The sequence below is a fragment of the Balaenoptera physalus genome (assembly GCF_965194825.1).
Source record: "Balaenoptera physalus genome assembly, chromosome: 14".
In the NCBI taxonomy this organism is placed as follows: Eukaryota; Metazoa; Chordata; class Mammalia; order Artiodactyla; family Balaenopteridae; genus Balaenoptera; species Balaenoptera physalus.
The window spans coordinates 41966207-41992575 of NC_138893.1; the positions used below are offsets into that span (position 1 = coordinate 41966207).

The 26369-nt window shown below is 42.7% G+C and overlaps 1 protein-coding gene across 4 annotated transcripts in view; it reads right to left on the minus strand.

Annotated features, from left to right (window-relative positions):
• RBM20 (RNA binding motif protein 20) overlaps window positions 1–26369 on the minus strand; it is a 204783-nt gene that overhangs the window by 162877 nt on the left and 15537 nt on the right. The window contains exon 2 of one of the 4 annotated variants that reach the window (XM_082424892.1): window positions 3846–3889. The exons of the other annotated variants lie outside the window; for them this stretch is intronic. The gene's annotated coding sequence lies outside the window, so the exon portion shown is untranslated. The remainder of the gene's footprint in view (window positions 1–3845; window positions 3890–26369) is intronic. 4 annotated transcript variants of the gene reach the window in all.

Below are 26369 nucleotides of genomic sequence, written 5' to 3' on the forward strand. Positions count from 1 at the left end.
TGACAACTCTTTGTAGAATCTTTGCAACTTTTTATTAAATCTAAAACTATTCCAAAAGAAAAGTTTATTTTTAAAAAATTAGTGTCATTAAAAAAAAAATGTAGTGTTGGAGGAGAAACATCTGATAATGCACCAGGTAGTTAACTAGAAATGCACCTGTTTACTTTTCAGATAAAATCATGTAAATTTAAGCAATAAAAATGTCGAGGTGTCCACTCTTATAAACAATTATGCTGTGGTTTGAATCCACAATCCTTCACCCCAAATCCTTGGGGCCAGATTTGTTTTGGAATTTAGAATCTATCTAATTTCAAAGAAGAAACATGACACATGTGTTGTACGTGAAACCCCCAGCAGGGTCCAGGCAGCAGTTTATTATCAAACACATGAAGAGTTCTTCAGCAAGATGCATGAACAGTCACACCATGCAGGGTAAACGAAGACCACAAACAGCCACCATTCTTCAGGTAAGATTTTGTTGCCAAAAAATTTTGCTAAAAACTTGCAGTTTTCAGAGCTATTTGGATTTCAAAACAGCAGATAGGGGATTATGGATTGCATTAATAGGATTCCAAATGAAAAACGTTTTGACTTTTAATGTTAGACTTACAAATTTCTAAAAATTATTACCACCTCAATTCTTTTTTCTCACTCTCTCTCCCTCTCTCTCTCTTTTTTCCTACATTTAGGAGTCGCACTCAAGCCCCAGGGTGGCTTCTAGAATGCTGATAACATCAACATTTTATCTCATAATCCATGGCTGGTTAGAAATGTGAAAATACAACGAGCTATGCACGTATGATTTGGCCACTTTTCTGTGTGTACGTTAAATGTTGACAACATTTTTTTTTCAAAAGCAGCAATCACAGAATTAAATACAAAGTCACAAAATGTTGACAGTGCAAGAAATCTTCTCTCATTTACGATATGTAGTCCCATTTCCTGCATTCCAGAGCTCCGCAGTGGTGAAGTGAGCTGCCCAAGGTCACAAAGCAATGCAGTGAGACAGCTAAGACTCCCAGCTTGACTCCTAGTACAGGGTTCTTCCCGTTTTGCAAAAACATGAGATTTCTGTTTCAAACATTTGTTCTACAATACTTGTTACTAATTAACTGGGAAAACTGGTAATATCATCACATTGGAGTTAATACCAAAACATTTTTTGCTCATTTAGATTTATTTTTTACCATGGAATTACTGAACTGATGTCTGGATCAGATGTCCCCGTCTAATTTGGTGTAACTATGCTTCTCTCTAATAATGTGTAAAACCATCAATGACCATAAATACAATTTAAGTGTTTTGTCACGTCATCCAACTTAATCATTCGGCTGTAAATATATCATGGATGACTTAAATCACATTGATTGGGCTCGTCACTAAAAAAAACAAACAAATAAAAACCCTCTGGTTAACTATGACATTTTAAGGATGGAGAGGGAAACATGATTTGGGGGCCTTTGATTGATGTACTTTTAATATCATACTACTTTCCTGGTCAGCACCATGACTCAGCTTTTCCTTTCATTGCATTTACAATCTTGCTCTTGATAGTTTATAATCTTGCTGTATGCAGCTGAACTGCGACAGTCCTGGAAAAAGCACTGAGCTTGTAAGGACACAATTTAATGATTTCTTCCCCGAGAGAAATAAATGATCTAGAAAGATGCAGAAAATTCCAAATGCCAGGCATCTGTAAAAACCTAGTTCTCTCAGATGGAATTATAATTTCCATAAAAGAAAAGCACAGTCACATCAGAGGTTCTCAACTCGGCTTCAAACTATGAACCCTTGACATCAATGCTAAATTGTGTGTGTGTGTGTATGTGTGTGTGTTTCTGGAAAGGAGGCCCATACGTCAGAATCTCAAAGGGAGCCATGACCTTAAATAAAGGAGGGGTGAGGGAAGACTCACTAGCTACTATAAATAGCAGAAAATGAGGTCTGGGCATGAGACCCCTAGGTTCTATTGCAGGTTTTACGAAATATCTAAAGAGCCTTGACAACGTAGTATAGCACTGTACTGTGGACCCTCTAGCAGCTCTGTGAGGCAGGCAAGAAGACCTGGCTCTGTTTCACAGATGAGGAAAGCAAAGAACTTTGATTAGCTCCATGGCTAATAATTGTGGATGCAAGATGATGGGAATTCATACAGCATTTAAACCGATCCCCATCAGAGCGACATGCACATTTATGTTAAAGTACAGCTGAGGAGTTAAAAGTGTTCCCATCACATCAACCCGCACCAACATTTTTGAAACAAAATCTTACATTATGTAAAAGAATTACAGAAATGCAATTTTCAGTGCATGAGTTTTAATTTTGTCTTACACAGCATGCAAAAAAAAAAAAAAAAAAAAAAGCCCTGCTTTCTCATCACCTCTATCCCCTCTCCGTCCCCTTCCACTACCCAAGGCTACCTCAAATCCAACCTTTATTTTCCATTTTCCTTCCAGTCATCCCCTTTCCAGGCGCTAAATCCACCAATGGTAGAAATGTCTCTCTCTCTGTGCTTTCCAAACCAGGAGTGGGGTGTCTTTTCCTGCCCACCCTCCTGGAGGTCTCCCCCTCACCTCTTTACCTCTCGTTATGGATGACTAGGGACTTGCTAACCAAAATAGAAAAGAAAAATACATTCCATCGCTCCTTCCTATCTAGGTGTTTAAATGCCAGAGCTATCTTCCAGCTACCCTATGACCATCCTGCACACAGACACAGCTGTCAACAGAAGAACAGAAAACAAGAAAGTCCGTGTGAGTTTGACCTGACAGAAGACAGGTTTGTCACCAGTCTCTAAGTCGAAAATAGATCACCCACCGCTCAGAAGGGCACAAGGCACTTTTCCACTCTTATCTCAGTGGCCTCCAGCAGTTAGGTGAAATGCGCTGAGCGCTTGATGGAATGAAATGTACAATCAGCGATATGCTTTCAAAATAACTTCTCTTTGACAGGCCTGCCAAGGACAAGAGGACAATGAATCCATAATGTCGCAAGTAAAAGCGCTGAGCTTCCACTGTGATCACAAACCCCAGAAAGGCCAGGAGTGGCCCACACGACATCTTTCCCAAATCTACAGCTGGTCCAATCACCTCATTTTACAAACAGCATCCCCAGTCTGCACTGCATTTCAGACAGAGAGGCAGATCCAGGAACCCGTGCTAGAGCTTTTGTGAATCAACTCACTTCCCAAGATGTCAGGAGCTACCACGGTCATCCACAGATGTCACCAGCAGTTCTCTTTCTTTGTCTCCTTCACAGTATTTTTTGCAAGTAATTGTTTGGGGGGCTCTAAGTTTCAAGAGATCTACATCTGACTCACGTGTGTGACTTTATTAGGCTGCTTCACAGACATTGATAAGGATACCTGGTGACAAAGTCTATGATTCCCTTTTGTAAATTTTTTAAAGTATTAGTATCTTGGCTTTTCATTCAATCCTACAATCAGGCAAGATGAACAACTTATGGAGAAATGGCATGCCAGCGTTTTGGATGCATTTTCTCAGTACTAGTGGGAACCTGCCTAAACTTCCCCAAGACTTGGAGCACACATGTTTCTACCCTAAAGAAGGTAGGAATTAAGCTGCAGTTTTTGAGGCTCTGTCTCTTAGTGAATTCTGTCCAGGACAAGATCAGAAGCTCCCATATTTCTTGACTCTAACAATGTCTTGGGCAAATGAAAATTCTTTTCTTTCTGTTTTGTTTTTTTTTTAAGTGATACTGTAGGAGAATTCTTTCTATGAATTTCTTTAAAATCTGAGTTAATTTAACTCTTTCCCCCAAAATTAGTTAGTTAAAAAATCTTTCAAAGTGAGGAATACAACCCCGTTCCTCGTTACAGGACGTACCTTGATTTTTCTCTCTTCCTTCCATCATCATTGACTGAAGAGCCCTAAGTAAAGAACATTTTCTGAAACCATCTAAAGGACTAACAAAACTGGAAGAGCCACACTCACCACTGTTCACTTAATCTTTCATATGGTGCTAAAGGAATAAGTTTTACAGGGAAAAACAGAAGTTTCTCCTATTTTAGAAAGCTGACTCAACATACTCATTTTGCGTTTAAAAGCAGATCAGACTGCTTACATTTTGGAAGCCTGTTTAACTTTCTAACGAGGCAAAATCATTTAAAATGACATTTACTTTAATCTAGTAACATGCATGCAAAAGCAATGAAACTCTATTTACTTTAAACTCTGTTCCTAAGCCAGCTTTTTCACCCTTAAAGTTTCCCAACAAGTAGAATAAAAAGAAAGCTCTTAGTGAACAAGGAGGAGGAGCTAGTAACTTGGACCACACTCACAACTCAAACCCGATCTAGAATGTACCAGAAAATACTACAAACTCCTCCTCCACCCAAAAAGATTAATGAAAACCAAGTGCCAGCTCCCAACCAGCTCCAATTGCCCTAAGGCTGACACTCCCACTGCAACTCAACCAGCTGTGTGGTAGACTCAGCGTGTAAACTTGGCCGGTGCTTTGGGCTGAAAAGCAAAATCGCCTCTGCCATTAAAAAGTTAATGAGGGCTTCCCTGGTGGCGCAGTGGTTGAGAATCTGCCTACCAATGCAGGGGACACGGGTTCGAGCCCTGGTCTGGGAAGATCCCACATGCCGCGGAGCAACTAAGCCCGTGAGCCACAACTACTGAGCCTGCGCGTCTGGAGCCTGTGCTCCGCAACAACAGAGGCCGCGATAGTGAGAGGCCCGCGCACCGTGATGAAGAGTGGCCCCCGCTTGCCGCAACTAGAGGAAGCCCTAGCCCAGAAACGAAGACCCAACACAGCCAAAAATAAATAAGTAAATTAATTAATTAATTAAAAACAAAACAAAACACCCAACCAAAAAAAAACCTACACCTTTAACATTAAAAAAAAAAAGTTAATGAAATGCAAACCTATTAGGTCTTAGTACACCAGATGCCCACAAAGTGGAAATTAGATAGAATAAAGCCAGCTATGAAATCAAGAGGGTGGTCAAGAGTTAGATGAGACCAAAGAAGTCCAAAAGAGGAGATTTTGTAGCCACCTCAAAAATCATGATCACCGTAATCCAAAATATAAAAGAAATATCTATGAGTCCATACTGATATAAAGGAGCAGCTCTTCCTTACAGAAGAATTCCAATTAATAAAGGTAGAAGAAATGAGTGAAATAGAAACTCATCATTAGAATACCACAGTGATAACTGTTACAGGCAAGATCTGCTAATGGAAGCTAAAATGAACAGGTGAAACTTTGAGGAGAAACAGGACATCTGCATAATCTTAGAGTATCTGGCTTGAGAGTCTTAATTACACAGTGGGGGAAAAACACTTTTAACTTGACAGTTAATGCCACCTTAGCCAAGTGATTAAGAGGTCACTGAGATGGGCACATCCCTTCTGTGGGATTCCTATTTAAAAATGCGTAACCTCAATCTGATCATAAAAACACATCCAACAAACTCAAACAGAGGGTCCTTCTACAACAGGGGCTGCAAACTTCAACCTGAGGGCCAAATTGAGGCCTCTGCCTATTTTCATAAATGAAGTTATATTGGACCACAGCCAAGCTCATTCATTTACACAGTGTCTAAAGCTGCTTTGGGGTTACAACCGTAAAGCTGAAGATTTATAACAGAGACCATACAGCCTGCAAAGCCAAAAATATTTACTATCTGACCCTTGACAGAAAACCTCGGCTGATCCTTGTTTTTAAAAAATAACTGACACTTCAAAAGTGTCGAGGTCATGAAAGGCAAGGCAAGAGTGAGGATTTGTCACACACTGCAGTAGACTACGGAGACATCACAACTAAATGCCATGTGGGACCCTGGATGGTCTCCTGGAATAGAAATAACATTCGTGGGAAAGCTGCTAAAATCTGAAAGAAACTCTACAACTTGATTTCAAATATTGTACCAATATTCCTTTCTCAGTTTTAATAAATGGATTGTGCTTATGTAAGATATTAACATTAGGGGAAGCTAGGTGAAAAGTATACAGGAATTCTCTGTATAGCTACTTGCTATTTTTGCAAATTTTCTGTAAGTCTAAAATTATTTCAAAATAAAAAGTTAAGAAAGAATTGTGATGAACTCTTCAGCCTTGGTCTGAGGCCGAGGGAGCAGCAGACAGCAGCCGTCTCGAGACCAGCATCACCTCCCAAAGTTTGTCCTTTTGGGGCTTAAAGGCAACTGTGAAAATAATTCCAATGTCACTGACACTTCATGCCAGCGGCCTGAAGGCAGACGGGATTAGCAGAGAGTATTATCGATACTGCCTTTAAAAGTATATTATAGCTTGGGGATTCCTGCACTTATACAAAGTACTTAATAAAAGGATGAACTTAGACATCTAAATCTCTCCCATGAGGTCTGTCAAAGGCTAAAGCAACTCTAAGAGGTAGGTAGACAGGAAGATCGTCTTGGAAGAGTCACAGGGAAAGGTTCGGAGCGGACCCCACCGCAGAGGACACTGGTCTGACAGCAGGGGGAGATACTGTGTTCCTAGGATGCAGGGCCAGTTCTGTCACTAGCTCCTCATGCAGCCCTGATGAGGGAGGGAAATGCCTCCAGCAGAGATGTCCCTCTTCATTTACTCAAGGGCTTATCCCTGCAGGGTCAGCGAGGAGCGTGAGGGTAGGGACCCCTGCTTCTCGCCCATCAAGCAACTGCCCGCGGACAGAAACAAGCCAAAGAGTCAGGATTTTCCATGAATTTTAACAAATCACATCTTACGATTTGCCACAAATTATGCCACGATAGAGAGAGAGAATCCGAGACAGAGATTACAAGGAAGAGGAGGCAAAAAGAAGCAAAGGGGAGCAGGTGTGAGGTCAGGGGGAGCACACGTGAGGAGCAGGAAGGAGAAGTGTGGGTGCAGCTCTTCCCTGCAAGGAGCAGACGGGCAAACGGACCCTCAAGGACCACCTGTCTGCCCCCAGCCTTAGGATCAGCCCCTGAGCAAGTGGACCAAGCTGGGCGGAGGGGAAGGTCCAGACAAACCGGGCCAGGTGGGTCTGGCCTCCCCCAGGGGCCCACTGCCCCGGGCCTCCATGTGAGCTGCCTCTGTGACAAGCACCACCGGACAGAGTCCCGGAGCCCAGGCTGGGGCACCGTGTGTGTCCATCCTGGAGCTGGCCAGGCCCCCTGGGCAGGTGCTGGCTCCCAGCTGACCCCGCGCCCTGCGAGGAGGCCAGGCCATCTATCACCACGAGTCTGCTGAGAGCGACCCGGCAGAGCCTGGAGAACCAGGCTCTGAGTGCCTTTTCAGCTGACAGCGTTCCTCCTCCCCCCTTGAGAGAAATGAACCCTTGAGGTGGGGAAAACCAGGCCGTGGCCAGGGCCATGTGGAAAGGAAGAGGAGGCGTTTTATGAATGGGCCATCTGGACAGGAAAACAGCCCTTCAGGCCCTCCCCGGGTGGGGCCGTCCCTCCTCCCTCTGGAAATTCTTTGAGTCCCATCTGCTCGGAAGGAGGCAACACACCCAGGGAGCAAACCCACCACCCACTCCCCAGCTTCCGCCCCCACCAGGAACATTCCAGTGGTTCTGCCAAACTAATTGCTGTCTGCCCCGGGCCAGGCTGCGTGACAACAGGTGCCCAGCGCCAGGGCCACCACTCACAGTTTCTGGATTTTATTGTTGTTAACTAGCCTATATAATTGTTTTGAAAGTCATTTAAAAACAGCACTGTCCTACTATGTCCTTCTCTGGAAGCTTCAGACAAAGAGGCTGGAGGGGGCAGGGTCAGTCTGGAGATGAAATTGAGATGGAGGTGTCCTCCGACTGCCTCTGGCCTGAGACGGCAGGAGCCGTGAATGACAATCACCAAATGAATGACTCGGTGGCCATCTGTGGGCTGGGCCTGTCTGTCTGGATGGGAAGTGTGTCTGCATGTGCCCCAGTCCATCAGGGCAGGGGGAAGACAGACCTGCTTTCCAGCCTCAGCCAAGCCCTCCCTCAGAAAACAGCCCCCCTGCAGACAGACAGACCTCCAGCCTTCTGCTTTTACCTGCCCAGTCCTACCAACTGGCCCTCGGAGAGGATCTCAGCGTTCACAAAGCACGTTCACATAATCATATTTGACTTTCCAAACAATCCCGAGAGACAGGCACCACAGGCAGGACACCAAGACAACGGGGGTTATGTGACGTGCCCAACTGGAGAGCTACAATAACTGAAGCCATAATAATTATTAATAAGAAAAATGACAGCAGTAATGGACATTTATCGGGAGAAACATTATGAGGAAGAGAGAAGGATTTATAGATGAAAAAAGGAAGCTCCATTTCATTGATGCAAAAGCCAAGGCTCAAGAAGGCCAAGTTTCCCACCCAAGTCCACACGGCTACTTAGTGCAGTGTTCTGGATTTGAACCCAGAGCCTGCAAGCATACCCACTATGGAGCCCCCTTGTCTCGGAACGTGGGCTGCAGCTGACCACAAGCTCATCTATGCTCTGGGCCTGAATGAGCACAAACTAAGTCATTCCAGGAGTCCGTGGTACTGTTGAGCCTGGAACTTTCACACTTCTGGTCCAGGGCTCCCTCTACTGCATCGCACCATGAAAACGTCTTAAGTATGAAGTGATTCTACCCAAACATTCTCCTACTGCCCATTTCTTCTAAAATAAAATTTGGACCTAGAAAGATCCTTTAAGGATATCAAGTTCAACCCCTTCATATTCCAACTCCGCCAGTCTCAGGGAAGCCAAGCTCCTTGAATAAAGGAGATGCAGCAGAATGGAGAGTAGACCCCCATACCCCCCTGGCCTTGCATGCTCAAGGGTGCTTTCCAGAACCAAACTGCACTTTACCAGAAATAAACAATGAGGGGGAGTCACCCAATCAGATGTTTTCCATGATGGCCCTGACTCCAGTGGGGGACATTCTCCAATGACACTGCAGTAGGTATGATGCTGCTTTAACTAAAATGAACCAAACTATGAGAAAATTCACTGCTAACGGTCTCGGCATGGCCATGGACTCAAATGCGTCTTCAATTCATTTAGTGACACCTTCGTGGTCAATTAATGGCAACTTGATGTATTTAAACACCTTGACACTCACATTTTTTGCATAATCATTCTTAATCTTTGTTCTTTGTTTAGGTTTTTATAGGAAACTTTTTTTATACGAATAAACTTTTTAGGTTTAGTTCCCATAGCTCTATTTTCCCACCGTGGGTAGAAAGAACTCCTTTCTTTTCCTTCCTATTACTTATCTCAATTAATGCTTTTATAGTTATCTGTATTTTTTTTTTTTTTGGTTTATATTTGTTTTCTCCATTAGACTGTCGTTTCCACCCACAAAGACCACACCTGTTCTGTTCATCACTCAGCACCTATGACAGCACCTAGCACTGGTAGGTGTTCAATAAATACTTCTCTTAGTTGAATGAAGTTTCCCATGTGTTAGATGGGGAAGCAGCAGGCTCTGGAGGATGTGAACCCCCTTTTCTTAAAGTAAAACAATTCAGAAAGCCATTATTTTACCAACCAGGTTGACATTATTACCTTTGGACAGTCATCCATTACATGAAGAAAAGCAATGTGAGATACATGCCCATCAAAATAACCAACTATTTAAGACCGCCTGTTTTAAAATGCATCTATCAGGAAATTTGGAAAATGAAACAGTGGGCAACACTCTAGTTTTTCCAAAATACCCCTTAGCACCAAATAGATCTAGCAAGTAGCAATCTGACTCTAGCTGTATTCGAAAACTTAAAAATTCTACAGTGACTCTGGAATTTTAATAACTTTTCACATTTTCAGAAACACTACATATTTTTTAACACTTATTTCCCCTTTATACCTTCTTGCATTCCCAAATTTCAAAACCAATAGTGGATTAAGAGCAACAAAGAACATTTGATAGTTCCAAAGAAACCAAATTGGATTATATCAAGGATACAGGCAAGAACAAATAGACTTATCACAACCAAGGAGACTGAAAATCAGAAAAAAACTAGAAACTGTTCTTTTTTTGTAGCCCCTTGCATTGAGGCTTTTGCAATTCTTTGAAGAAGTAATGTTAAGAAAAACCACAGCCACAGAATATCACAGAGAAAAACTACCATGTGAACAGTCTGAAATGTGCAGGGATTCAAGCGTGAGAAGCACGAAGTGCTGTTTCTTCATCAGTTCTGAGAGTCATATTTCTAAACAGCATTTCATCTTAGTGCACGGTTTTTCTTCTACTGTTCCTTTTAAAGATTTTGTTCAAATGTCCCTGTCTTAGTTATAATTATTCCATGCATCATTTAACTTTATAGACAATTAAATATGCAACTTTCACATATTTATGGTTCTTTCTAAGATGCAACCCAATTATCTGCGGTCAGCACCATCAAGAAGCAGGAAGCAGCAGAGCAAGGACTCTCATAATTTCAGCAGATCCCAATTTCAGCCCCTGGAATGTACAACTGGCACTTTCCCTGTGCCAAATTTCAGTACAATGGCAATGTCCTGGTTTTACCCTACAAGTTTTGGAGGACAAAGAGAAATGCAGTCTGTACACAGAGCAATGCAGAACCACCTTTGGAATTTATAGTCCATTCCTGGAATGCTCCAGAAGGAATCCAGCATCTGGTATCTGTGTTGGCTAATTATGATTGCAAGTGACACTAAATAAATTCTACCTGAATCATGTCTTACCCTCATTCCTTCTCCTTCTCAGAGGCCTCTTTATAGCCCAAGGTATATCTGAGAAATATAAGCCCGTAGTATCTATCATTTCCCGCCTGCTTACTCCCTGCTGGGTATTCTGCTAGGTGATATGTATATTTATTATCTCATTTAATCCTCCCAACAACCCTGAAGTAAATATTATTATCCCTCCTTCACAAATGATGAAATCCAGGTTCAGAGAAATGACTTGCAAGGTTATAGCTACTAAGTAGTAGAGCTAGAATGTGAGCCCAGGTCTGCCTGACTTGAAAGGCTGGGATCCTCCAAAACCTAAGGGGAAGCGGGGACCATGTTAATCTCATCAAGAGCTCTCAACTATTACTAACAGGTAGTAACACACTGTGGTGAAAACACAGACTCTAAAATCAGGCTGCCTGATTCAGTCCATTGGAATCCCAACTCTATCACATACCAGCTGGAAGTTACTTAACTTCTTTACATCTCAGTTCCTCTGCTGTAAAGTGGACATATTAGTAATTGTTTCATAAGGTTGTCTGAGGGTTAAATAAGACAACATATGTGAAGTCCTTAGAATTATGTAGTAAGCACACAATGAAGGCTAGCTGCTAACACTACGCTGTTGATGATGGCGGCGACGGGGATTTCAAGGATCAGCCTCTCTTCCTGACCTTGGGCTCCTACCAAACCTAGACCCACCATCCACCATCCTATCGAACCTTTCACCCACAAAAATTAACAAAAATCTTACTCTCCTGACCAGGCTCTCATCTCCTTTATTCCACAACAGTCTCCTCTGGGTATAACTTCAGTAACTTCACTTCCACTATCCAAAACCTGCTCATTCCTTCAAGGCCCCTCAAAATTCCTCCTCCTCCAGGAAGTCTTCCCCAAACACTGAGACCCCACTGGTCTTCTCCTTCCAGACAATTTGCACCCCGTGAACACTGGCACTTAGAAATCATCATCAATCAGCAATGCCCCATGAATACAAAATTATATCCTGTCTTGAAGCATTCATTTAATATTTCAGCTTTATTTGCCTTATTCCCACAACCTGGTTGCAAGCTCCTTGAGGACAGTACGTGAGATACTTCTATATCTTCTACAAGCAATGACACAGAGAGCTAGTGTACACACACACACACATACCCACAGCAATATAAAATGGGCATATCCCCTGGTGGGGGAATCCTAAAACTATTGGCTTAAATTATTTTAAGATACTTAATATACTTACTTGAGATAATTATCTCCAAGAGTGGAGAATGAACTCAAGAAAGAGTCTAAAGAATATCGTTCATTGACAGCCTCAAAAATACCAGACCCTACGTTTGATCTTGAAGCCTTAAGCAGTATCAATCTTAATGCCTGCTCTTACTATCATCTTGTTAATATGCTGGCTTCCTTTATGCAATTGAAATTATGTGGATTAAAAAGCTTCATTGGGTTTCCCTGGTGGCACAGTGGTTGAGAATCTGCCTGCCAATGCACGGGACACGGGTTTGAGCCCTGGTCTGGGAAGATCCCACATGCCGCGGAGCAACTAGGCCCGTGCGCCACAATTACTGAGCCTGCGCATCTGGAGCCTGTGCTCTGCAACAAGAGAGGCCGCGATAATGAGAGGCCCGCGCACCGCGATGAAGAGTGGCCCCCACTTGCCGCAACTAGAGAAAGCCCTCGCACAGAAACGAAGACCCAACACAGCCATAAATAAATAAATAAATAAATAAATAAATAAATAAATAAACCCAAAGTTAAAAAAAAAAAAAAATGTAACACTCAAGATTCCAGCTTTTCTTGAGCAATCACTAAGGATTTAATATGTGGCCATTTCTAATGGGAAAATAATAACTATCTCATGGACTTGATTTGAGGATTAAATTAGATAATGAACATGAAAATGCTTTGTAAGGTTTAAAAAAAAAAAAAAAAGCTTCATTAATCCAGTGAGTTTCTAAGTGTTCCACAAAGACTTGGGAGACACTGTTGAGCTTGTATAATCAAGACACAAACATCCAGCTACAGGTTACATAATTCAAGTCTGCCCATCATCTGGACACGCGCTGGGAATTGAGAATAACTCTAAGAAGATACTCGCAACTTGTTTAAAATGCAGAACATTGAACCCCAGCTCTAACTCAAAAGCAGTAGGGCAAATACAGCAGCCTTGGATTTAAGAGCTCACAGTTGTAAGCAAAGTCCCAGGAACATGAGAGCCAGGCACAGAATATGTGAACTGCTGATACAGTTACAGGTTTTCTAGTGGATTTTACAGAAAATAAGAATTGACCATGAACAATTCAAACAAGAATACCATCCTACACAGTTCACTTGTTATTAAACCCAGCCCTTCTGAGACAGGCTGGGACCTGGGACCTGGGACCCTTTGCTGCAGGGCTTGCACCTGGACAAACATCTCCTCCAGCAACAAAATACAAAGAAACTATAAGGGACTAAAAAGTACTGCGTGCATGGGCAGTTGGGGAAAATTATGAACAAGATACAAAAAACCCCAAAAACCCCAACTGCCACTTCTGAGGTACTGGGAGCAAAAGCAGGGTACTGCGCATGCCCCCTGCACACACCACCACCAGAGGGGTGGGCAAACTACCTAAGCCACCCTTCCAGCAGGACCCCTGGACCTGCCCTTACCCTTACCCCACATAAAGAACCAACTCGCCCCCCACTCAGAAAACAAGCAAGGGAAACTGTTACTTGTTTTCCCTCCCCACTGCTGCAGCAGGAGGCCCAGTAAAGCCTTGCCTGAATTTCTCATCTGGCCTCTTAACCAACTTCTACTGGTGAAGGAAGGCTAAGCACCCTGGTTGGTAACACTTCCAAGACATTTGCAGACTGATGGCTGTAAGTGATTTCTGCATGTCTTCCCATCGACCTGACACACAAAAGGACTGACGTGCACCCTTGAAGAGAGACCCTCTCTCTCCAGGCAACAGTTATAACAAACAACTGCAGTATAAACCTCTGGGGCTGGTTAGGGTTGGGAGAGCACACATAACGATGTCAGATCCAGCCCCTGCCCCAAGAAGACACATCCTCAAACTGCCGAGGGAAAGCCAAGCCCCCAGAGGTGTGTCACACACAGAAAATGGTGTTCCCTTTATATGTGACTCAAGCTCCTGCCTTACCAAGCCATGACAATTTTAGATGGTGCCCTATTTTAAACACATCAATCCAAGAAAACCTCTAGAACCACTTCAATCCCTGACACACAACTAAACCTCATTTCCTCGGGTTCAGTAGAGGCTGATGTCCTCAAAAGGCAGGGAGTTGGAAATAAGTGGGTTACAGAAGGCAGGCTTCCATAGTCAGTACTTCCTAATACTCTCTGCCTGTGGCCTTGGCCTCAGTATCTGATGAGGATTCTCATAATACTCAGGGCTGGTGAGGCTGGCACAGAACATACATTCAGGCATAGCTAGCAGGAGTGAAAATTGGTACAAACTTTTTGGAAAGCCACTTGAAATACACACACACACACACACACACACAGAGAAAGGCTTAAAAATATCCCCACACTTTGCTCCAAAAAATTACAGTAATGAGACTACAACCTAATACAGAGAAAGCTTTAGGCAAAAAGATGTTTACCACAGAATTATTATTTTTTAAATAAAAAGAAAACCCCAACCATCTAAATATCCAACAGAGGAATGGCAGTTACACAGCCAATATGCATGTTTGTAAGATAATGTTAAGTGCAAAAAAGCAGACTTCAAAATTCAACATTATAGTACAATTAAAACCAGGAAAAAAGGAAAAACTAATCTACGGATAGAAAAGGCAGGCAAAGGGACTATCCCAAACAGCAGCTGATATTGGAGAGTGGACCCATAAGAGTTTTTTTGCCTTCTTTTCTACTGTCCTACATTAAGCACCTGTTAAGCCCTATTTGAAAAACTGGTAAGGTACAGGTCCATGGTATGTCCCAGCATGATGGGGGCATTGGCGCCCCAAACGAAAGAAGCTGCTTTCCCAATCCTGGAGGAAAGACCATCTCTCTGGGGCCACTATGCCCCTTCCAGACCTGGAAAGGTCTCCAAGCAGGGGGCAGAAGCTGCGGATGCAGCAGCTTCGGGGGCGATGGCGAACCGTGCGGCCGTGCGCGCACACCTCCTGGCGCCCTCCCAGGAAGATGTCAGGGGCCCAGACCACCATCCGGGGCTTTCGACCGACGACCCCCGCGAAAGCTCCGCGGGTCCGAGAGAGGGCGGCCGCCAGCCGGTAGAGGCAGTCTCGGCGGAGTGAGGACGCAGGGTCCCCGCACAAATGACACACGGCGCACGGGAAGTCTCGCCTTCGACCGGCTCGCGGAGATTTCTCAGGCTTCTAGAGCTTTTAAACACACACAAGGATTGAATTATTCGCAGAGCTCAGCAGAAACAATCAGGATTAAGGAGAGGAAAGCTGATGGAGCCATAAAGTGACAAGCGCTGCCACTTCTCCCGCCCTCCAACCCTGGCCGCCCAGTTCGAGCTGAAATCCCACCACCGCCGGCACCCGCATGGTCCAGGGCATCGCCACCAGGCGCGGAAGAACCCGCTCCACGTGCGCCAAGAAACGCGGAAGCAGCAACGAGGGTCCCCTGCATTTTCCCAGGTAAAAGCAATCTTGGACACCCAAACCCGGATTCTACATTAACAGCCATCCATCCAACAAGAGAGGAAGAAGATTCCCTAATACAGGCCCTAAAATACACATGTGTTTGCCCACTCCACTCCACTCCCAGCGTGGCGGAAGGAGAGGCGGAGGTCCCATTTAAGCATTCCAATTCCTCAGAGACGGGTGGCTGACCTTCAGCCTCGGCACCTCTCCCACCCAGCTGACGTCTGACCTTCAGACGGGAACCTAAAGGGACACAGGATCTCTGTTTTAAAAGTTTAAGGACTCCTGGGACTCCCCTGGTGACGCAGTGGTTAAGAATCTGCCTGCCAATTCAGGGGACATGGGTTTGAGCTCTGGTCCAGGAAGATCCCACATGCCCGGGAGCAACTAAGCCCATGCTCAGCAACTACTGAGCCTGCGCTCTAGAGCCCGCGAGCCAAAACTACCGAAGCCCATGCGCCTAGAGCCCGTGCTCTGCAACAAAGAGAAGCCACCGCAATGAGAAGCCCGCACACCACAACGAAGAGTAGCCCCCGCTCGTCACAACTAGAGAAAGCCCGCCAGCAGCAATGAAGACCCAACGCAGCCAAAAATAAATAAATAAATAAATTTATTAAAAAAAAAAAATTTAAGAACTCCTAATTAATGTGAATAATCCCACCAGAATGGGTCTGTTCTGTAAATCAACATTATAAAATCTACCTTTTCCAAAAAAGAGATTTTAAAGGGGGTGTTACTTAGAAATACTGTTAATAAACACGTTTAAATATAAAAACAAAGTGTTAACATTATTTCTATTAATTTTTAAAATCTTGAACTAGAGAGATGTGTTTTACAAACAAGCAGTGCATAATACTTTGAATACTCTTCTAGGCACTATACAAATATTAACTCATTCTTAATAATAGCCCCATGAGGTAGGTACTATGGTTATCCCCACACATGGTTATACAGAAGATGTAACTGAGGCACAGAGAGGTTAAATAACTTGCCCAAGGACACACAGCTGGTAAGTGGCAAGTGGAAAAGCTGGGATTCAACTCCAGGCAAAGTGGTTCTCCTACCCCCTCATGAAAATCATGAGTTTCATATGCAATTCATACCCTTGTAAGTTACTGCTGACTTTGTAAACTGGTAAAACTTTATTGTAAAGCAACATGGCAAATATATCAAGAGCAAGGAAAATACTCATACCCTCTGACCTAGTAATCCCATTCCTGGGAAATAGTCCAAGGCTCCATGCATGAAGATATCCATTACTATAGTATTAAGAGTGAAAAAGTGAAACCATAATTTTCTATCAATTGGTGAATAATTAGATACAATTTTGGTAGATCAGCTCAGTGGGATATCAAGCAGTCATGGCAAATTAAATTATGAAGATGATGCAGCTGCAAAAAAAAAAAAAATACTTTTACAATATATTGTTAAGTAGAAAAAAATAAAGTTGCATGTACTATTTCAAAATATATGCACATGACCGAACATTAAAGGAATGAAGACAAAACAGGCAAATAAATGAGACTGACAGATCACTGGTAATTGTTTTCTTTCAAAAATTTCCCTTTATATTGTTACAGTAGAGCTGTTATAAATAAAATCTGGAGAAAGGGAAGTATGTCTTAAAGTATTTATGAGAATAAGCCAGATTTGCACAAGCCTTGAGCATTCAGAAGGAAACTTCTGAATCCTCAGAAGCTTCAAAGGGATGGTTCGATTGTATTTAAATGGTCCCTGAGCCTGGCTCCCCCTAGCTAGGGAAGGAGGAGGATCCTGCTGGCAGCTGGAATTAGCACCGCTCTCAGCCGCTGTGCTAGGGAACTCCAGCTGAGACAACACTGTGGGGATTCCAGGCCTAGCCTCAACCCCACAAATCATGATAACAGTGAAAGAAGCAAAGGCTAATGCCAGAGGCTTTTCACATACAAGCACACGCTCTAAAGACGTGAGAAATTTCGGACAACTTCAGAATGTGCCACATTCTTCACTTCCTGATCTATCTGTGATCTATCTGCCAGGCACCACCCAACAGTCCCTGGGCAAGAGATAAGAGTGATCCTGACCATTTCTTGGATCCACCCTGAAACTCCAAGATGTGAAATCCTTAGCTTCTCTAAGGGGTCAAGTTGAGGCAAAGAAAAAACAAGACAAAAATGCTCTCCTTAACAAGAACAACCAAAGTGATACTGAAAGGTTTCATAGGATGAATCATTAAATTCACTAAAGAATAATGTTGAGTCAAGGTCAACAGTAAGACAAATATCTGCAAAAATTGAATAGGGTAAAATTGAATGGTTCCAAAGAAATGGCAGGGAATTCCCTGGAGGTCCAGTGGTTAGGACTCCAAGCTTTCTCTGCCAGGATCCGGGTTCAATCCCTGGTCTGGGAACTAAGATCCAACGAGCTGCGCAGTGTGGCCAAAAAAAAGGAAAGAAAGAAAGAAAGAAAAGAAATGGCATGTTATTTTGAATTCAGGAAGTCTGTTTATGAGGGGTTTGTCTGTTCACCAAATCCCAAGCACCTGCCTTATTCAGACCAGAAGAGCATCTTTCAGTCACTGTACTTAAAGACTGAGGCAATGTATACCTCTTCCCACCCCTGCCCCTACCTTCTTTCACTAAATGGACAGACCCAAAAATATCAGTCTGGCTGGGAGAGCCTGTCCCTTAAAATTTACTGCAACCAAGTGAAGGTACAAAGTTTTCAGAATTGAAAACAACCTTCTGAGCCTAAAAGTGTTGTAATTTAATCCAAAATTTTATTGAAAGGATCATTAAAGCATGCAAATGGCTTGTTGCAGGCAACAACTGCAGGCAAAAACCCATTAAGAGATTTTTTCTGACAGACGGTAGTGGCCTATAAACACATCATACTTCATTTTGATTGCTTTTAACAGAAAATGCAAATAACATATGGAAGGAGCTGATTGGTCAAATATCTTTCCAATTCCCCAAAGTAAAATGACCACACACACACACACACACCCACACACCTCTTCCCCATGCTCCCCTCTCAGACTCTATCTGGAAACATTTTCAAAGTTCTCTAGCCATAAACAACCTCACCATCAGCAGATTAGCAAAAGTAACTGGTATTTTAAATTAATCTTCTGCTTATCCTCAACGATGGTTTTGCTGCCATACCAAAAAAAGAGAAGGAAGTTTTCCCTCTGCTTAAAAATGACAAACCTTAAAAGGGGTTCAGGACAACAAGAGTTGAATTCGTGTAAAACTGCAAAGAGAAATGACACAACCTGTACAAACTGTCAATGTTTTTTCACATAAAATCACCATTTAAAAAATCACTTTTTGTGAATTCCCTGGCGGTCCAGTGGTTAGGACTCGGCGCTTTCACTGTCGAGGGCACAGGTTCAATCCCTGGTCCGGATCTAAGATCCCGCAAACCTCGCGGCGCGGCCAAAAAAAAGAAAAAAAAAATCACTTTTCAAAACAAACAAACAAACAAACAAGGGCCAGGATTTATCATGATAAACAGGCTCCTCTTCCAAAAAATGTCCACAGAGAACTGCCCCAGGAGGAAGTTCAAAAGAGAGCCTTTGTCAGTCCCTGCCTTCCAGTGAAACTTTAGGCCAAAGAAAAGAGTTAGGATCAACCCTGACCTCTGCCCTCCCTTCCCTTCACAGTGCTCAAACAGCAGACATTAAAAAGATTTCAAAGAGAGAATTTAAGAGGGTTTCTGAAAGTTTTCCCTAGCATTCTCATCACTCATCATGAACTCTCTGCACAGGAATGACACTTGTTAAGTTTTTTTCCCTCTCCCTCCCTCCACCTGTCGTCCCAAGTCTCTGTTGGTATGCTGGGGCCCATCGCACTTTCTGCTTGAATGACAAAGTCTCCCCTGCAATCCCATGTCTCCCCTTCCACCCAAGTGGCTGCTTCTAAATTGGGGGCCCTAGAAAAATATGTACCAATCAGGGGCTACGTGATAGCTAAGCATCACAGAATGGCCACAGGTTGGCTGGTGGGTTTTTCCCTTTGTTTTATTTTTTTCAGTATAATGACTAGCTCCACCTTGACCTTCCCTAATAACTTTCTGTGGAGTTGGGATGGACAAAGACAGGCAAACTCAGACAGCTGGGGATCAGCAAGGTGCCCCTAATTTCCCTTTGGGCCTCCCCCTGTAGGTAGACCCAGCCACAGCTCAGGAATTCCAGGCGGGATGCTTGGCATAAGTAAGTAATTGAGTTAAGGGAGATCTAAAGAAAGACTTCACGTTCACATTCATATGCTAAACTTGGTTAAAAATAGGCTCAAGAAGGACCTGACTTCACTTTTAATTTTAGCCTGGTGATGCGAACATGCCCTAAAGACAGAAAGTCACCAGGCATTTTCCTGAGGGCAGCGATCTTCATGTTTTTATAAAAAGGAAATGCAGCATGTTCTATTAATAAAAGTGCTGTAGCCTCAGTTAAATCTGGACAGTTCGTAAATCAGGGCTCCCTCTGGCTGAGCTTCCCCAGGCCAGCAGCTCCCTCACACCCAAGCCCCCAGCAAGGGGGCCGGTCACATGCAGTGGCGGAAAGTGAGCCCGACACCCAGGGATCAGAGGCCACACTCGATCAAAGACCACAAGGTATGGCTCCTGGACACTTCACAGGGGACCAAGTGCCTCAACCAAGAGCATTCGCCAGGAACTCTTTTAAAAAGGGCTCCTGAAAAGATCCTCATTGCCAGGATGGAGCCCGGTGTGTTATGAGATTTAGTGAGGCAAGGGGGACAGGTTGTGATTGTAGGAGGCGCACAGGGTAGAAGGTAGAGAATATGTGATGCTTCCTTCAGAAAGGACAAGCAATTTCACCTTTTCCTTCCAATCTCAAAGATGGCGAAGTTAAAACCGGCCTCTGGCTATCCGGCTGGACCTTTCCATGGACCCACCGAAGAAGGATCCTCTCCAGCTGCCCTTGGCTATCAAGCCGCATAACAAAATAAAACGTGGCCAGGTGGGAAAATTACCACCCCTAGAGCACTGAGCCTCCTCACCCAGGCTAACTGGTAATTCCAAACTTGGGCAAGGCTGCCCCAGGTCCTGGAGAAAGTGCTAGGGCTGGGGTGTGTGTGCGTGTCCAGGTCACAAGGCACTTCCAAACACACAATCCCCAGCCCAGCTTAGGGATTCTTAGGATCTCAGTGAATTGCTCTTCTGCTTTCTTGTCTGAGTAAACATTTGAGGCATTACAAACTCACATAATCCTCCCAACAACCAGATGAGATTGGTTGAAGAAACCGAGGCACAGAACAGTAAGGTCACACAGTTAGAAAGGGATGGGCCATGCTTTAACCAGGTCTCTCTCAATCCAAAACCCAGGGTAGTGCAACAGGAAAGGCCCAACAAAGTCAAGGTGGAAGGTATGCAGTCTTTTTCCACCTTCTTGCCTTTCACTTGGGTAAATTTCCCTCCCTCAAAGGAAGACAACTCTAATGTTTTGGTGCCGATTTTTGGTTCTTATTTTGCTTTCGCCCCCATTTTTCCACGTTTATATTTTGGCCACTTGTAAAATCCTATAAACCCTCAATCTAAACAATGCCACGATAGCCTGAGCCATAGAAGGTCATAACATACAGGGAAAAATGGAGAGACCTTGATTTGAGCTTTGTGGCCAGACAGACGTGAGTTCGCACCCCAGCCCTTCTTCTTGCTAGCCAAGTGACTTCAACAAGGGTGTACTCCACAGCCCCAAATTAAATTCAGGAGCAGCTGAAATCAGAATTGGCCAAATGACTGAGCTGGCAGTTTTGTTTTTTTTTTTAACTTTTATTACGGATATGTTCTAACTATACAAAGGTAGAGAAAACAGTATAATGAAGTCCCATGTACCCATCACCCAGCTTCAACAATTACTAACTTTTGGTCCGCCTTGTTTATTACTCTGTACCCCTACCCATTCCCACCCTCCACACTATTATTTTGAAGCCAATTCCAGATACATCACTTCATCTATAAATACTTTGGTCTCTAGCTCTAAAATATAATATCATTTCAATTTTAACATAATTTCAGTATCTTTATCACAACTATAAATAAATAAATAATTCCTTAGCATCAATATCCAGTCTGTTCAAACGTCCTAAGTGATTTTTGTTTTGGATACTACTTTATTCATATGTGCATACTACACTTAATTTCCACCCCATAGCAAGCACCAGCCAGAATGAAAAACTGTAGAAATCAAAGTCAATTCTATAACCTGTAAAAATAAAGGCCTTTATTTAATCAAACCTAACCAGTAGCTTTCATGGGAGCTTTTGATACTTTAGAATTTTTACCTTTAGATCTTGTGTTTCTCTGGTATAGCAATTTTTAAAATATTTATTTAACACCTACTATGTGTTAGGTATTCTAAACCTGGGGCATAGTTTGTTTTTTAATAGTTGGTTTGTTACAGCTAAGATCCAAAGATTATAGGCCCCATAGATAAAACCACCTGCAGTTCTTATTCTTGTAATTTATTTGTTGAAGAAAACAGGTCTCCTGGCCTAAAGAATGTCCACGTTCCAATTGGTGGATTATTACCTCCATGGTGTTGTTTTAACATGTTCCTCTGTCCCCCGTATTTCCTATAAACGGATAGTTAGATCTCAAGCCTGGCGTAGATTCAGGTTCTATTTTTGATGGCACTGTGTACTTCCTGCTGCATCAGTAGGCACATGATGCCTGGAAGTCTTTCTTTTTTGTGACATTAAGATTGATCAGTAGGTTTAAATGTCATCAGCCTGATCCATCCATTATAAAGTTTCCCATCAGCTTCACCTAATGTTTTAGCAGCCATTTAATAACCATGTTCTCTAAATTCATTGTTTCACTAAGGGTTACAAAATAGTGATGTTCCAATTCTATAATTCCTTCTGCATTTATTAGATAGAATTCGTCTACAAAAAAGAACTTTTCCTCATCTACAGTTTGGATACCCTAAGGTAACCAATAAGAAAGGACAGAATGAATGTCTGATTCATTCCCTTTCTTGGCCAGTGTTCAGAATGAGTTGGTTTCCCAACCTTCTCCAGTGAAAAATCATTGAATTTTTAACTCATGAATTTTACACTTTGGAACAGGTTTGATATATGTGAATCCACTATAGTTATTCGTTTTAATACTCAAATTATTCCATATTTGGGCACCAGGAGGCCCTTCAACTTGTCTCCAAAGTGCTTCTGACATGACACAAGTGGTCTTTGATAGCTTCTTTGCTTTCTGATGCAAGATATGCCAACTCATTTTGTACATTTCCTGTCCCAGACCTGGAATCAGCCATCTTTCTCAGGATTCTTAGTCCCTTTTAGTGGGGAATTGTATTTAGAGGCCACAATCCGTATGTTACAGGTGCTCATTGCTACTGAGTTGGTCCTTATTTCTAGGCTTTTCAGTGGACAAAGTTAGGAAATACTTTTTCATTTGTTAAAGAGAAAAATACATCAGGAGTTCATACCAAAATTTTCAATTCAAATTTAAGATTACAGGATTTTTACTTAACATCTTTGATTATAAAATTGCTGTCTCTTTTCTATTATGCTAAAAATATTGCTTTCTGATGATTTTAACATAATTACTATATATATATATATACACACACACACACACATATAAGTGATCGATTCCAAATAGTAATACCAATATTATTACTAACAGTATTACTGAAAACAGCTTAAGATTTATTTGAATTTGTTTTGCCCTTAAGATATATTCCGCTAGAGATGTATAATCAAATTACTGTGTTTTAAAGTTGTGTGGAATAATTCTTTGTGTGATTAAGCTACCAACTTGACACATAAATTTGTTTCATTTTAATCTTGATTTGGGGGGGTTATTTTTTCTATTTTAATTAAATTTTGTTTATACTTAAGGAAAACATCTATAGGGTTCCAAAGTCAAATCTATAAAACAAAATACATTTTAAAGAGTCTAGATTCTATCCCTGACCCATCCATCCATTTCCTCCCTCCCTCTATTTTATTGGTTTACTCTTTCATTTCTTTTAATTACAAGCAAATATATATGTATTTCTCAGATAAGAGGTAACATGCTATCTATTATTTCTGCACCCTGCTTTTTACACTTAACAATATACCCAGGAGATCATCCCACAGCTGTAGCTGGATACAGAGATCATTCTCCTTCCTTTCTATAGCTCTATAGAAACCCACTGTATGGATGTCCTATAGCTGACTTAACCCATTCCCTATTGATGGACATTTGGGTTGTTTCCAGTCTTCTGCCATTACAAATAATGCCACCACAGAAAGCCTTCTGCATACGTCTTTTCCTATTTTTGCCTGTGTATTTTGGGGACATATCTTATAAACAGGATTGTGTGGTCAAAAGAAAATGCACATGTAATTTTGCTAAATATTGCCAAATTCCCCTCCTTAGAAGTGGTACCATTTTTATATACCCACCATGAGGTGATAATTTTTACATGCTGACTTTAATATTAAAAAATCTCTGAAATCTCAGGGGCCTTAATTAAAAATCCCTGAAAGGGGTTTTAATGAAGCCCATCTAATTCAATTCTCCACGTTCTGGACAAAGGAAATTTCTTTTGAGAAAGGGCAATGACATGCTCAAGGAACTGCCTTCATCCCTTGCCTTTCTGACTTAAATACACAGTTTACACATAATCCTTTCTATGTCAGAGAAGTTAGGCACAGTATTAAATATTCGGATTGAAAATATCATAGGTTAGTTTAGGTCTTTGTGAACTACAAGTAGTTCCCTGAACTGAAAACTCGAAGTTCATGGGTGGGGAGCAGGGGGCTTCTCAGTGCTCTCTCCTTTCCTGGTCCCCTTTCCTCCTTTTAACAAATCACAGATTTGATGAGGATTGCGATGGTACCACAGGCGGGTGCTGGCTCCTATCCACACCCACACCACTGAAGAGCATCTCCCCTGAGCGTCCCTTTCCCTACAGTATCCTCCCAGCGTCTGAGATTAGGCACTTATCTCATTCACTCCTCACAACACCAGTATGAGGTGGATGCCCTATCGGCCCCATTTTACACCTGAAGAAATGAAAGAGCAGAGAGGTTAAGTAATTAGTTCAAGGTCACACAGCTAGCAAGCTAGCCAGGATGCACACCAGGCATTCCAACTCCAATACCTACCTTTAACGGTTGTGCTGCGGTGCTTCTATGTTTCAGACCCTCAACACCTGTCGCCCAACTAGTGCAGGGGCCTCCCAACTGACATTCCCCATCTCTAGGGGCACGCCTACACACACACACACACACACACGTGCACACATGCACACAACTCTGCCAATTATCCTCCCTTCTCCAATACCCATGTAATCTTTCCAGAACACCAGTCGCATTACATCAGACCCCTGCTTACAAATGACTACTCAAAAGATAACATCCAAACTCCTTAACTTGAGAAACACAGTTCTGTATCACCAGCATCCTGCCTTTTTTTACATCCTTAGCTCTCGCCATTCCCAGCCACTCCATCCCATATCCGTGCCCATTAGTTAAAAACACACTCTGACCTCCAGTCAAGTGGAATTACTCTGAGGCTCCCAGTTCACCATGTTTTTTCTCATCTCTGAAAATGCATCTCTTCTCCCACCTCCATCTAGACCCCACCCTACCCCATCCACTTGACAAGCCCTTAGCCACAGACTCAGAATCAGCTCAGGATGACCTCCTCAGACATCTGGGCTGGTCTTTCCTGGACCCTCCTCCTCCACCCTCCATCCCCACTACAGTACCTGCTACAACAGAGTCTCACTCTCACACCCTCTACCCACTCAACCCTCTTCTCCACCTGCACTCAGAGGTAATCATTTTATCAGGTCTTCTTTTTGTTTATTCTTCCAGTAATTTTTATGCAACAAAGGAAGATGTGAATATATATTTATATATTTAAGAATATATAAATGTTAGACATAATATATACATATATTTTACATAATAATATTATATATGTTCTTATTCTCCCCTTTTCTTACACAAAAGCTAGCCAACTATGCACACTTTCTGCACCCTGCTTTTTTCTCTTGATATATCTTTGGCATTTCTCCGTTACAGCACACAGAGATGATCCTCATAGTATGGGAGGATACAGCCATATTTATTGATTAATCCCCTGTTGCTGGACATGGAATAGAGTACATCCCCTGTTTCAAGGGACTGAGTGAGACCTCGTCCTGCTGCTCTTTGTCCAACATCAAGATTCCACCAAGCGCACAGCTCTGATCTCTGCCAAAGAGAGTCCAGTGGGACTGGCCACTGCTGGAGCCAAGCCATGATAAGAGCACCAAGTCATGGTGCCAGGTCCAGGGGGAGCAGCCCAGGTTCTGCACCTTCTTTTACTTCCAAGAACCACACAGGAGCAGAGGTTATGATCCTCTAACTTCTTGCACCTTCATTTCAGTTTCCTGAATCACAAAACTCAGATCCTGCAGCCCACAGAGTTCACATCTTAGGTGGGCTCAGACAGGAAACAGATGCCACCATGTGTCAATGACTAAGCTTGGCATTTCATCTAGTCATTCAACAAATATTTGGTGAGCTGCTTCTAGGAACCAGGTATTGTTCTTGGGGGCTGGGGGTGTAAATCACTGGATAAAACTCCCCAGCACAGGCAGGATGGGAGGAAATGTAACAGACAATAAAAACATAATAAATAAGTAAAATAAGTAAACGATAGTTTGTTTGAAGATAACAAGTGCTATGGAAAAAAACAGAACAAAGTAAGGGAGTTTGGACTGGAAATGCAGGATGCAATTTAAATAGTGGTCAGAGTGGATCTCAGTGGCAAATCATGGCACATAACTTATTTTCTGGGCAACTCCTTTTTGCAGCTGCCACAGGTCAACTGTCATTACCATTGCCACAATTAAACTGTTGTAATCACAATGTCAAGGTAATAATAAAGTATCCGAATGCTGCAGTTGTCTTGAGTTGTGTTGTTCTAGAAATTGCTTGAAATAAGGAGAGTGTTCACTTAGGGCTTAAAAACCTTTTTTTGTCATAAGAATTTCTGTTGTTGAAAACTTTGATGCCATGGGGCTTAAGGGGTGTCCCAGGTGGTCACGTCCACCATCATCTCCCCTATTTGAACTGAATCTCACAAAAGAAATTCAGCCTGGAAATTGCCTGTAC